Here is a 14,549-nt window from a genome sequence, read left to right as displayed (position 1 = left end):
AAGAAGAGGCATGGTGCCAAAAGGGCTTGAGATAGCGATGGTTATTCAGGGTCCTTTGCATTTCTCAACAAGCGGAGGTTGGTTTGCTACTGTGTAAGAGAAAAGCTTACTGAGACACAACATAAACAGCCCAGGATAGTTTTCTTCCCACTGGGCAAGTAACCAATTAATTTTCCCTCAAGGGAAAAATAAAACAACTATAACATGAAGGTCGTTCTTGACGACAATTAGGAATCAGATAAACAAAAAAAATTTGTGAAAACTTACAGTTGCCCCTATTTAAAAATAAAACAAGCATAAGAACGATAATTTAATTGTGAGGATTTCTACAAGCCCCAGAGTATTGGGGAATCATGTTGTTTTTGTCAAATAAAAAAAACCTTCAAGGAAATAGTTTTTTTCAAAGAGATATTAATTGACCTTTTTAAAAACAATAGGGAAAAAACATTGAAAAATCAACATATCCTATTGCACATCAAGTCCGGGGGGGGAAGCGGTATCTTATTTTATTGAAACAGAGGCCTTTGGGAGTGCTTTGTTTCCCACGGAAACAAAGCCTTGTCCTTTGCCCCTCCCAGTAGACTCGTTACGAACACGAACTGCCTGCTGACAGGGGCCTTGCTCACGATAGGCCATTCACAGGCCCCGGCTTTCTTTGATCACCATCCACTTTGCAGCTAACAACTGCCAGCCAGGCCTCAGCCGAGCCTTCCCTGACCCTGAATCTGTGCTAATCCGTGCATGAAGTCTTGCAGTATTGCACTTCGGTTACTCATTAGCTGCCAGTATTCCCACCAGCTCTACCGGGCCTCTGTTATTGACAACGCAGCCTAGCTGCCAACTGAGACTAAGTGTTGTGTCAGTTAGGCCCGTTTGGTGCCATTAGTTAAGACCTTAATGACAGCTGTTGGGAGCAGGTGCTCTGCTGTTGTGGTAAAGCTCTATGCTTACAGCACCCAGGGGAGCCACCTCGCTTTCTGGAGCACATGAAGCCTGTGGTGATGAAAAGATGGATATAGCATATAGCTCACAAGCAAAGGCTTCTCAATCATTCAAAAATAGTCAAAAGTCAAGCTGGGTCACCATATGTCCAACCCCTCCCTCCAACGTCTCAGCAGTATGTGATTGAAATAGGAGAAGAAGAAAGGCTTAAACACAAAGAGTTTCTCTTTATTCTTTGAATGTTTGCTGAGGTACCTGTAACGTACATGGATCTCCTGGATACTTCAAAAAATACATCAACTGCAGAGCGCCAGGTAATAGAGATGCTATTACTACCCCCACCATAGGGGGAGCTGTAAACAACTGCTCAATAGGGCCATCTTCATATCCACTCCTCATATAGGGGAGTAGCAGTTTTATAAATACTCATTTAAGGTTTATATATATATAAGCTTGCAACTGGCAACTCCACTTAAAACAAATGCTATGAAAAGAGCACGGAAAAGTCTGGTAGGGTAGCTGAGAGAGAGAGAGAGAGAGAGAGAGAGAGAGAGAGAGAGAGAGAGAGAGACAGAGAGAAGGAGAGAGAGAGAGAGAGAGAGAGAGAGAGAGAGAGAGAGAGAGAGAGAGAGAGAGAATCGGAGAGAGATTTGCTGCATGTGAAAATGACAATAACCTAATTGTGAGCATTTATCTGCATATCATTGCCTCCCTCAACCAGCACACATTAACTAAAACAGTAACCTTGCCCTATAGAGATGCAGTGCTGGAGCCCTGCTCTGGGCCTTGAAACGTTAGTACTGCATTTTGCTCATGCATTATTTAGAAAGTAGCCCTCTAATTGAGTTTGAATGTCACAGACTGCTCTCAAGTGTACGTTTGACAAAGCAGTGAAAGTTTAGATTCTGACAGATGACGAGCGCCTCATTCCGAACTGCCTCCAAAGGTCAGCGGCTGCCGGGGATGAACTCTAATGGCTGCCGTTAACACTTAAAGGCACGGCACCCTTTTATCTCACTGTGAACAGAACAGAGCAGAATAACCTTTTTGCAAGTGCCAGCATGGTACCTCTGTTCTGTTCTTACTCCAAGGTCCAAGGGTTAGGGTCCAATGTTGTTGTTTCACTTGTAATCGTTGATCAATTCGCATTAGCAGAAACATTAATCTTGTGTTACTTTCCATCCAACTTATTTAGATATTGAGACTGGTTTGCCCCTTCCTGGTTTTGTTCATGACGTAATGTAAGCCATTCAAAGGCAACCAAAAGTAGGCTGAAAATCCTTAAAATTAAATATGAAACAACGTGGTGACATGAGAGTTTTAATTTATAATGTGACAATGAAACTCCCAACCTGCAGAAAGACAAAAAATCAAGATACTGGAAAATAATTGCAAATGTAAATAAAAATTACTGAAGGGAAGACGTAGCTGTGGAGCTGTGCTTTTCGGTTTTAATTTACCCAAAATAAATATGCCAGCATTTGCATTTTAAAAGGCTAGCTATTCTGTGTTGCTGCTCTTTGTAGCTCATTAGCGGCGCATTTAATCTGCATTATTTTCCAAATACTCCCCTTCTTCTTTTACCATTAGATTGAATGGACACAAAAAAATGTGGTCTTTATGGGAGTTGCTCACCCAAACAGAAGATAAAGCAAATGCAATAATTTCATTTTATAATCCAGACTCACTAATTAGCACTGTGAATTCAACCAGAAAGCTAGCATTTCCACAGACAACTTTAACTGCATTGATGTGAGCTCCGCAGGTTAATAGCTCAAATACAGAATTACTTTTGGTCCAATAAAACTTGGTGTTTCCTTTCTCCTTTTTTCCAAGCATAATCAGCTTTAGTTTTATCTGAGCGCATTTAATTATATAATAGACTTCTATTCGCTTCCCAGGTTAATTATGTTGAGCTGAATTAACATTTCTGAAGTCTTGCTTGCAAGTCAAAAAGGTCATATAAATTATGACAATTATAATTTGCTCTGAAAATGAAGACGTTGGCATATAGCAATTTTTACTTTATAATACACAGTAATCAAATAGTGTGAATTAAATATCTGTTTGAAACCGAGATTAAATGATCGAAATAATACAGATGTATTTAGATAGATAATGATTGATGTAAGTGCATGACCAAGCCTACCCACATTGAATTACGAGGGTACCCATAATCCCAATGGAAACCATAGGAATATCAGCTGCTCCACTGAATGAATATGGATTTGCATGAGCACTACTTTAAAGTGTTGCCCAAATGTGGAGCTGTGTAACACCTCCGGTTTCACTCTCCCCCTTCACAAGCTAGGAGAGCAAGCGATTATATTGCAGTGGGGCCCATCAAGTGCGATCTGGTCACAGCCCAGGCCACTCAACGCCTTTCACAAGGGAGCTTAATGGCTGTGCTCTGTGCTTCCTGTTCTTTACCTTCTCCAATAAGGGCTGGCTGTTATGTTAGTTACTCTCTAGCAATTCCAAAGTGTTACTGAACTACCAGTGCCGACAGAAGGTTGAATATTAAGTCACAAATGCATTTCCTCTCTCCATTGCCCAACAAAGGCCTTTTTTCTAGCAGTTTTGTTATTGTGACATTTGCACACCTTTGCCTAAGCCCTGTAAAAACTCAATTTAAATAAAACTTTTATACAAAGGAAGCTTCTTCTGATTGTGCCCTCGCAACGCTGGCCCTAGGACACTGTTAAACAAAGGTATTACTATGGTATTACACTGTAAGATATAGAGCAAAGGGTAGCGTGGGTTGAAACCTATCCGTCCCTCCGTCAGTCTGTCTGCTCATTCACCATCCACCCATCTAGTGATCCATCTTCTTTCAACATCCAGCCAGCCATTACTCTCCTAGCCCCCTTATTAACAAGTATATTAACAATTATAATTACCAGGATTTATTGAGCTCATCTGAGAAGTTCTACTCACAGCATCTGAACATTTACAGGTTCTGTAAATGGAGCAATTTAGATAATTGGCTGTTCAAGCACCATTAAGGTAACCCACTTACCCGCGTAATTAGATTAATGCAGATAATGGAAAACCTCTTGTACCTTCATTGTTCTTAATATCCTCTCTGAACAATCCTCCAGCACAGCTTTTTAACCCCTTGTTGTTAAGGATCTATTCCTTGTGTGCCATTTTTGAGGGTGAACTCACCTCTGTAAGGCGGCTGTCACTCTGAATGGTTTGAACAGAGTTGCAGCACCCTTCACCTGTTTGGTTTAATTGACTTGTTAGCTGGTGGGAATTGTGGAGTAAAAACACGAAATCCGTTATATTAAATGCACAAGAGTGGATCAATATTTTCATCGATGACGTGATAATTGAGTTCAAATGATTATTGTTTCTATAAAACGTTAATTTTGAATGAGCCATCCACTTAGGTGTGATTGTGGCCGCTGTAGCACATGCATTTGCTTGTTGCAATATGTTGCACATGCTTGCGTGCTCAGTCTGTAACCTGCTGGGGTTGTACTTTCCTGTTGTGGTTTTCTGCGAGTCTGTCATCGTGGTGAGCCAGTTGCACTGACACCACTATCTTGCCCCTTGCGAAGTCACTGAGATCCTTCTGCTTCCCCATAATTGTTGCTGAATAGTTGCACACAACTCTTAAACACAGCTTATATAGACCTAACTGGAAAACAATGCTGCATAACATATACAGTAGCATTCATACCGTGTGACTAGATGGATTTCTAATTGAACTTACCTGTACATTCCCTAATTATCTGTCCAGTCAGTTTAAAGTCTGGTTTTACCTATACCAACACCAATACCAGTTCAGCCCATATCATATGCTAGTCCTATTTTTTTCATAAATCTGCAAAAAAATAAAACTATTATTTTTTTTTCATTGTCAAATACTTTAAACTGGTTGATATTTTTTGATAATAAACTAAATATTGAATGTTCCATACTTCATCCATAGCTTTAAACATTCAATCATAATCGTACTTCTATAAAGAAACCTATTTCTGAATAGGTATTTGCTCTTGGTCTGAATTACTTTATTATACTTTTACAGCGTTGGTATGGTTTATTCTTTGGGGCTGATTGGCTTGATCTTTGAAGAGGAAACAACTGTTTTTGCAGCACAGATGCAAACCAAGGCTAGACACACAACGTGTGACCTGGGACGACCGCAGTGGAAAGCTTAAGGATATGTCACAGATCCACAGGGACGAGGCATGTCTGCTCAATACAAGTTGGTTTGGGTTTCCTAATTTTGTGGTCATATATCAGAAAGGCAGTATGACTCATTTTACTGTAATTGAATTCACAGCACACTGCAGTATTCTGCCCCCTGGCATGCAAAAACAAATGGGTAGCCACTTCACAGAATGTGAAATGCTACGGTTTTTATTTTCTCATTATCCCCTTTTCCTGGATTGAATTGCTAAGAAAACAAATGCCTCCTTGGCTCTCTGTCTGCAATCCAGGCTGATTATACAGCTCTGAACCCCTGCTGTCACAGCCTGACTTCAGACTGGATGCAGCGATGAACAAGCCCCAGTCCTTCGCCAGGACCTTATAGAATTTTGTGTACTTGCCTGACACGAACAGATTTCAGTTGTGTAATAAGGCAGGTAGCATGCTGTAAAAGGACAGGGTTTCTCACAGTCGTGAAGCGCGCCTGGTATTCTGTGTGTCATTCAACGCAGGGGTTATGAGAGGTCGTCATTTTTCTTTTCTCTTCAAGGAAAGACATCTACTGTGTGTTACCGAAGGCTGCGTCCCAGTTAAGTGCATGAGACCACAATCTGTCTCCCTGAGGTTTATCCCGACAGGCTTCTGGAAAGCCAATAAACAAAAGTGCAGCATTTAGATACCATCAAGGACCTGTTTCCTGTGTTCATGAGAAACTCACAGGGGTTTTCTCTAGAATCTAATTTGTAAGGAAATTCCTATCGAGCTGGATATTGTTGGGCTTTTTGGAAGCTGTTTATTCAAGGCTGAAAAGACTTAATCTGAACGGCAGACTCTAAGCTTTATTTACAGAGCTAAAATGCCATGTGTAGCAAAGCAGGCGGCAGACGTGGTTTGAAGATGTGTAAATTCAGCAAAAACTAAATTACGGAGCATAACGTTTTGCAAAGATTGATTTTTTTTAAATGGGTTGGGATTCCCATAAAATATTACATATTCAGCTCTACTTTATTCTTCTGGATTTTATCAATGGAGAGGAGAAAATGAGTCAAGGAACAAGTAAGCTGGAACCACAAGCTTTTTCAGACAACCAAGGAGGTATTTTAATGGAATCTTCTTTCCCCAGGTCAATCACCCCCTTGATAAACACACAGTTCAGACCACCGTGTCTTCACAGTCTCATCCAAACTATCCCCTTTCATTGTGCAGTGATTAGCTTCCTGAGATACCCTGGGGGGAAGGGGTTTCGTCAGTAATGCTCCTGGTCTTGTCAGGCTGGCTCTGTGCATTTACAGCTTTGTGTCATGAGGGGGAGCTACTCCAATGTACTGTACAGGGAGTGCTCATTGAGCAGAGCTATACAGGAGGGGTGCAATGTTAATTTTGCATGGACAGTCTAAGCACAGTGAAGAAGAAGCATATAACATACCAATCAGTCTGTACTAGTCTGCAATCTAGGGCTATCTCTGCCCAGGCTGGTTTGGAAAGGTAGGCGCCGTCCACTTTGGTTGTGGAAATCAATTTCATCTTTTTATAAGCTCTGAAGGCCTGTGCTGTGGCCTGAACTAGGACACACATCCACTGCATAACAACACTGCGTAGGTGTGTGATCTGTACCCTATATCATTTCTGATTCCTAGGGAGTTTGCTGAGCATCTCATCAGTCTTAATAAAGATGTGTTAGTGCATGTATACTCAGATACCTAGAGATCAAGCTAATCATGCAATGAATCTGCAGAAAGCAGAGACTTGCTTTGACTGCATTCCGTCTCCCCCCCCCCCCCCAGATTTTAATTGGGCCCATCTGTCAATCGAAGATTCTGCTGTTACCCCGGAGTAGATTAAAACGGCTTTCAATTACTGTCTTCTACAGTTCCGAAGCAATCCAAACACCCAAAGCACTTTTAACCTTGTACTGTACCTCTCCAGAGTGCATGCAGTTCTCCAGGGTATGGAGCCCTGCACATCTCCCTCTCCAATAGCTCAGGGTTAGTAACATGACAATCAATGTGATGAGAAGCCTGGCACAAACCTCCTTTTGGCTCGTTATCTGAGAAATGTGCCTCCAATGTCTCAAATTGGAGTATTATTGTTTCTCGTTTTTGTGTGGGTACAAACACAGCTGAATATCACAAGTAAATACAGCACAAACAAATTCATCCCTGCTTGTTTCCATACCTTTTTGTTGCCAAGACACCCTGCCTTCTCTATTCTCTGAAGTTAAGAAGCTTTGATCACTTTAAGTATGAATATCTCATGAGGTTCCAGGTTACAGTCCATAAGACACCTACTTCTTCACCTGAGAGAGAATTGCAAAGCTGCAAGTCACTGTTTCTAATGCAGGAATGCACTGATATTAAATGAGCTCCCAGCTATGGCCACAGCACATAATTTCATGAAAACCAAACACAGTAGCAAATTATTCAACATACTGCTTGGCTGCGTGACAACATCAAAAAAGCATACATGAGGTTTTTTTTATTATTATTCTGTTATTGTTGCCTTACACGCAAACCAGCTGCTAGGAATTTCACTGCCCATCTGCAGTAGAAGCTCTTCATCGTGTCTCGATGAAATAAAAAAATCAAAAGATACACAAATCCCTTCTGTGTCAGCATGACCTAATCCCTCTCCGCTTACTAAATAAATAAACACCGACTCACGCTAACACAGCTTAGAGAATCCGAGAAGGAGTTTCAATTACTTTTTCATTTAATTTTCCAGGAAATCTCTTCAATCAAGCAGTAAATTTAGCTTGGAAATAAAATATTGTGTCAATATTTACTGCGAACTTGGCTTTATTTTTAAAGGAAAAAGGCCATGCCAAGAGTAGCTAGCTGGCAAGCTGTGAAAGCTGGGAGTTCAAGACTAATTTTGTTCCCCCAGGCCACACTTGTTTATTCTTCCCAACCACAAATTCCGACATTTCCCCTTCAGAAAGGTTCCATGTGTGTCCGAGCACACAGACAAAAAAGGTACAAAAATATCCATAACAAGCCATTGTTTATATACTGTAAAAACAAAAACTCAACTGAAACACAAAAGAAAAGAAGGAATGCTTTGGAGCTGTAGTGGCTTTACCAGGGCTAGAAACCACCTAGTTTAACATAATGCATATTAAATCATGCATGGATCCAGCAAAGCACTTTCACAGAAGTAACTGAAAGCAGACTTTGTTTATAACAACATAAAAAAATGGACTAAACTGTTGACCCAGTGAGTTCTGAAAATCTCCTGCTATATTAAATATTTACTCAACTGACATAAGATTTAAGAAATTAGGTTAACTTTTTTTTTTGTTACAGTGGCGGCCTCTAAAGTATTCCTATAAGATGCACCCTACATACAAACCCAGGAGTACATTTCAAATGTACAATTAGATTTCTGACATAAACATGTAACAAAGGCATTGAAGTGTTAAATACCCCTCCTCCTGAAGTGGGGCATGAGCAGAAAGTAAAAAGCCGAACAAGAGAAATTAAATGCTTTAATGGTGTTCATTCACTCATATTGTTAATACGCAAATAACCTCTTTAGAAACAGACAATTTGTCTGAAGACTTTAATCTGCATTTCTATTTTGTCACTTGAGTTATTGTTTCCTCCACTCCTTCCTGCCTGCCTGCATTAGCACACTGAACAGTACTTGCATGAATAAAGGTTGGAGCTGAGTCCCCTTCAGCCAAGTGGAAAATATTAAACTCAGACAGTCTTCCGGCAATTCTTTGTCCAGTTTTAAGACAGGAGTCTTTACCTTGGTAAAATAATATACAGGGTGATTAGAGAGTACGTTTACCATGTCAACTTACTTTCTAATCACTCTATATATATATATATATATATATATATATATATATATATATATATATTGCCACTGTTTTCTGACTGGACGATGTAAACAAATATGACGGCCGGGATATAAACTGGATTATGCAGCAGTCAGCAAACCAGACGGAGAGCTGGATGCCAAAAAAAACTTGTATTACTACTGTATGCGCTATGAACTTCAAAAACATGTTCTGTTATTTATTTCTGTTATTTATTTATTTACTTATGCTGTATCAGATATATTTAAACAAAATACATAAGTCAATATTTATTTACGTGTGCTGTATCAGCTATCAGCGGCTTTGGGCATTATAGCCCCTTGCCGGTAACAATAGTCTTCCCTCGGGGCAATAATTTTCCACTATAGCCCTCCTCTCCAGTCCATATTTACTATGTATATCGCATCTTCCCACAGGTGGAAAAACAGTAATAATGCCATGAAAGATTTCAAATAAATGCCATGCTAACATTAACACAATGACCCCGGCACAATGGTATGGACCAGGGTGCTGTGAGTTGCAGAATGGGTTATGCCACTTACAGCACAGCAAAATTTCACCCAAAACACCACCTGTGTTGTTGCTCCAGACAAAGTCTTTGTTGGTTTTGTCAACATACGAGGGTAAGGGTTAGCAAGAATCCACCGACGGTCTTTTCTGTTGCCTAACGCTGACAGACGGGATTGTTGTGATAAACAGCTCAGGGATCTCACTCAAGTCAAGTCCACTTGGGCAATAAACCCAAAACAGCAGCCACTCCCTGCAACATACATGACAGCTGAATTACACAGCTATGTCGATTTCCAGAAAACCCTTGATTAACACAAGACAGTGCTCCACTGTGTTTATAAAGGCATCTACCATTCCCAACAGAGGCAAATCAGTTGCATGCAACATGGACTAGGCACTTTTGCAAATCACAGCTATTCCTCCTAGCAGTGGAATTATATTAAATTCAGCTGCAAAACTGAATACTATCACACCCTGCTGGGTCCTCAATATACCATCAAAAAACCCTAAAGATCCACGGTACCCGTGCAGTGCCCCCTCCTGAGTGAGCTACCTATCTGAGACAAAGCCCTGCCCAGCAGGTCCATGCCAGTCTCCTGTGTCCTCCGTTCAGCAGACGAGGGATAGAGGAGTGTTCCACAAATCAGGGCATAACGACTTGCTGATGAGTAACCCCAATTAAAAATAACAACCCAACCCAGGCAGCGTGACCTTACCCGTTCCTCGTCTCTTTGTTGCAGAGCACATACCAGACGGCTGTTAATTTAATTGTCAGCTTGGCTGGAGTGCTTCATCTGCTGAATCGGTCAGGAAGGGAATTAGGTGACCACTTCCTGCATATCTGAAAGCAGAGAAGGTTCACAGACAGTCAAGCATTCTATCTGTTATTTGTACCCCGCTACCCCAAAAAACACTGACTTTGGCATCAAAAAGGATTATATCACAATGATCTCTGGATAAGAGATGGGTTTGTTTCTCCTGAGCCAAGCCCGGGAGTCCATTACAATTTAAAATGCCAGATCTGGGATGGTTTCATCAGTACAGGGTGCACCCTAATAACAAGCTATCGTCTCTCCCGCAGGTGAGTGACTGACTCAGTTATGATCCCCTGGTTTTCTTTGCTGCACCAGTTTATCCATTTTCCATTACATTATGACACGATGCAGACTTAATCATCCTTAAAAGGGTTTCGTTGACTTTGGTTAGACCAAAAAAATAATAAATGGTTTGATTTGGTGCATCCTAGTTTTATGCGAACTGCTTTACCCAAATCTTACAATAGCATTTTCAATGATAGGGTTAGTGGCTTGTTTTGCTAGATCATTTGTTCATTTCTAACAAAAAAAAAAAAAGTAATTGTTAGTATCAAAAATAAAGAAAATAAATCACATCTGGTTTGTATTACTGTAAATATACTAAAACCTCCAGTGATCAGCACACATGCTATGTGTGACAACAAACATCAAATGTAAGTGATTACATTGGTGGTAACATTGAATCCAGCTTGGGCTGGGTTTATGAAAATAAATGATTGTAGGCTATGTAATGAGAATGTGCTTCATTTTGGTGGTTGCTCTCATCTGTTTTATATTAGAGCTAAAGTCAACAGTTTAGAAATGCTGTAATTATTGTGCCATACTGACATCTTATGGCTGGTTATTAAAACATACTGTTAATTACTGTCTTCTAGCTCTCTTGGAGCAGCAGAGGCTAGTTAATTTGCTCAGAACGGAAGGAATAATCTGTCCAAGGCCTGTAGCCTTCACTGGTGTTAACTCACTGCCAGATCATTTTATGAATGAATCAGCTTATATGAAGCCATAAACTAAGCATGTTAAAGAAAGATGTGTCTGGAGTCCAGGCTTTCAAATGGAGGATCAGTATGTAGTTAATGTCTGAAAACAAGTATTGGGCTTCAAAGTGCATGTATCATCCTATTGAAACTCAAGAAAACAAACTTAACTGTGTGAAAAGTTTACGAGCCTCAAGTAGGCTTTTGACACATTAACTCTCCGTAAATGATGTTGCAATCTGCTTGGAAACATTTTGCAGAGAAAACCGAAAGCACAGGGGTATGGATATGAAATGGGCTTAGACCAACTGGAAGTATGCAAACAGGAAAACAATTGAAGTTTTTTTATGCGACAAAATGTTCTGGACTTCGACATATTATTTGGTGAAGCAAATGCCACCTGTTCTTAGCTCTGTTTCCTTTTTTTTTTGAAGTCCAGAGCATTTCCTAAACTTTAAACACTTGAATTGAGACACAAAACCAAAAAAAAAGGGCTTTGGCTGGGAACCGACGGAAAAAAATATGAAATTAATGTGAAACATCTGTGGTGCTGCCATATAAAGTAAAAATATCTGAAACCTTTGAGTCGCAGCCTGTAATTGTGCTGTGAATTATTTCCTCTTTTTCCCTTCACACATACACAGGAAAGGGGAGCATGCAACATCACAGCATTGGGCAGCGCTGCCTGGCCCCTGCCTCGTCACCCTTGGGGTCATGCATGACGGCTGTGCCAACTTAAACAGGCCAGGTTCGCAGCCAGAGCCATCGGTAGATCTCCAGCCTCTCCCTCTGGAATTGCAGTTTTGTTTTTCTGCACTCGCTGGTTAAGCGTTAGCCCGGGGGAGGGAAGCCTTCCTTTGGTTTAATAAACTAGCCGTTCTCTCAATCCCCGTTGATGAAATAAAAGGCTTTCCATTCTTCCCTCGGGAGGGACTGGGGAATTCAGGGATCTGAGCTTCCTTTTCTCTCGTGACCAAACACTGTTTTAAGCAAAGAATACAAAAACAAAAAAACAAGACTTGGTTAACTGGTGCCCTTTAATATTTTCTTTCTTTTAAATACTTTTTTTATTGACCAATTATTACTATATTGATTAAAAGTGACAAACGGTAGTGAAATAAATCACTTCCAGAAAAGACATCCGACCGACCTGAAGAGCTGGGGAAGCGATGCAGTAACTGAGCATCACTGGACAATATAAACTGGGATATAAACTGGTAAAATAACTGGGCAACAAAAACCATTGAGTAGTCCTGAAAAGAATCTCAGTAACAGTTTAGACAGATGTTTTTATCAGCGTCTTTCTGGGCCATGGTAACAAAACTTGAAGTACTTTTAGAGGAATGTTTCTTGAATGACTGTTTATTGAAGAGTGTCTCTTATGTTAAACAACGCTTTGAAAAATGAGAAAACACTTCTAAACCTCTCTAAACAGCTTAGAAAGGGTTCATGAACTGCAAACTAATTAATCAAAAACGGGCTTGCAAAAATACAGTTCTGAACAGTCATGTAGATATAGGGCCTGTGTTATAAAGACTCATGAATACTTTTTTTGTGGAAATGTCTTATTTAAATTTTAAAAAAAAGCTGTTTCAAAATTTTTAAAAAAAACAAACATTCACGATGCAAGATTAGGCACTCCTAAATATACTGAAGTGTATTACTGTTTGAGATTTGTGGCATTACCAATTAGCACTACACCGGGACACCAGATCTGGCAAGAACAGGACCAAAGCTGTGTGACTGGACATGGAGAACAGCTACGGGACCACTGGAGCAGAGCTGCAGCCCAACATGAAGAGCATCCAGCTTTCCTTTTCATTCCAAAACACTGCAGAACACGCTGTGCAACTCGAGAGGCATGAATACAGGAGAAGGGGTTTACATGAACTGGCATGCCACAGCAATTACACTTCCAATTGGTCAACAGAGCCACGTGACTTCACTCCATGGAAGGTGTGGGACACCAAAATCGTTCCAGATCAAAGAATTATGGGCAAAACAATAATTCTCAAAATTAGTGATCAGGATAGAGGTGTCCTTGTTTAGAGGCTTGGTGGTCCAGTGGTTAAAGAAAATGGCTTGATACCAGGCAGTCCCTGGTTCTAATCCCCACTCTGCCACTGACTAACTGAGCAAGTCACTTAACCTCCTTGTGATGCGTCCTTTGGATGACATGCAAAAAAAAAAATCTAGGTCCTACTGTAAGTGACTTAGCAGCAGTTGTTGATGCATAGTTCACCCTCTAGTCTCTGTAAGTCGCTTTGGATACAAGTGCCTTCTAAATAATAATAATAATAGAATTTAAATACTGTTCCACTTATGGAACTGTGTGCAATGGTGAAAAGAGGTGAAATTAAATAAAAACCATACTGCTTTACATGGGAGAAAACTTGATGTCTCCAATAAAACCAATTGTTGTTTTTTTTGTTTGTTTTTTTAGCCCATTGTATTGTATTGCAAACCCAGCACTTAATTAAATCTGAGAATAAAGAAAATAGTTTTAAAAGAAGTGTTTCATTCATGGAATTGAAAAGAACTGTCATGTTACCATTAGATAATAATTGATGACAGTTTCTTGAATTATAAGCTGACAAGCTTTCATCATTATTCAGCTAACATTTTACACAATTCTTCTCATCTAATTTCTTATCTATTTATCAGATCCGATGAGTCAAGTTTTTCACTCTTGCTATTAAAAAGGGTTGTTGAACCACCCTGTTTTTCCCCATCAATCAATGTGAAAAAGGAATGAATCATTTTAAAGTCTTATGAGAACAATTTCCATTAAACATCTCAAACCCATGAGTAATAAAAACATGCTTCTAAGACTTCTTAACCAAACTTTTAAAATCACCACAATCTTCTGAAATGTATGTGTAACCAAACCATAGATCAAATACGTCATACAGTAAACACCCCCTCCACCCCCCAAAAAAAACTAGGACACCCCCCTTCAAATTCCACAAACACCAAAATCATGTTCCTTTCACATGTGGATTCTAACCCTTTGGAACCGATTAAAAACTGGGAAAACATTTGTGGAATGTTATTCCACTAGTGACTGCCAGCTCTGCTTGGGTTAATAACTGTATGCTTTTATTATACATTTATTATACAGGAGGCTGTGTGGTCCAGTGGTTAACGAAAAGGGTTTGTAATCAGGAGGTCCCTGGTTCAAATCCCACCCCAGCCACTGACTCATTGTGTGACCCTGAGCAAGTCACTTAACCTCCTTGTGCTCTGTTTTTCGGGTGAGACGTAGTTGTAAGTGACTCTGCAGCTGATGCATAGTTACCACATTAAAACTGACATTAAGCT

The sequence above is a fragment of the Acipenser ruthenus genome, chromosome 21, assembly GCF_902713425.1.
Source record: "Acipenser ruthenus chromosome 21, fAciRut3.2 maternal haplotype, whole genome shotgun sequence".
NCBI classification, from domain to species: domain Eukaryota; kingdom Metazoa; phylum Chordata; class Actinopteri; order Acipenseriformes; family Acipenseridae; genus Acipenser; species Acipenser ruthenus.
Note: the sequence above shows the minus strand (reverse complement) of the source record.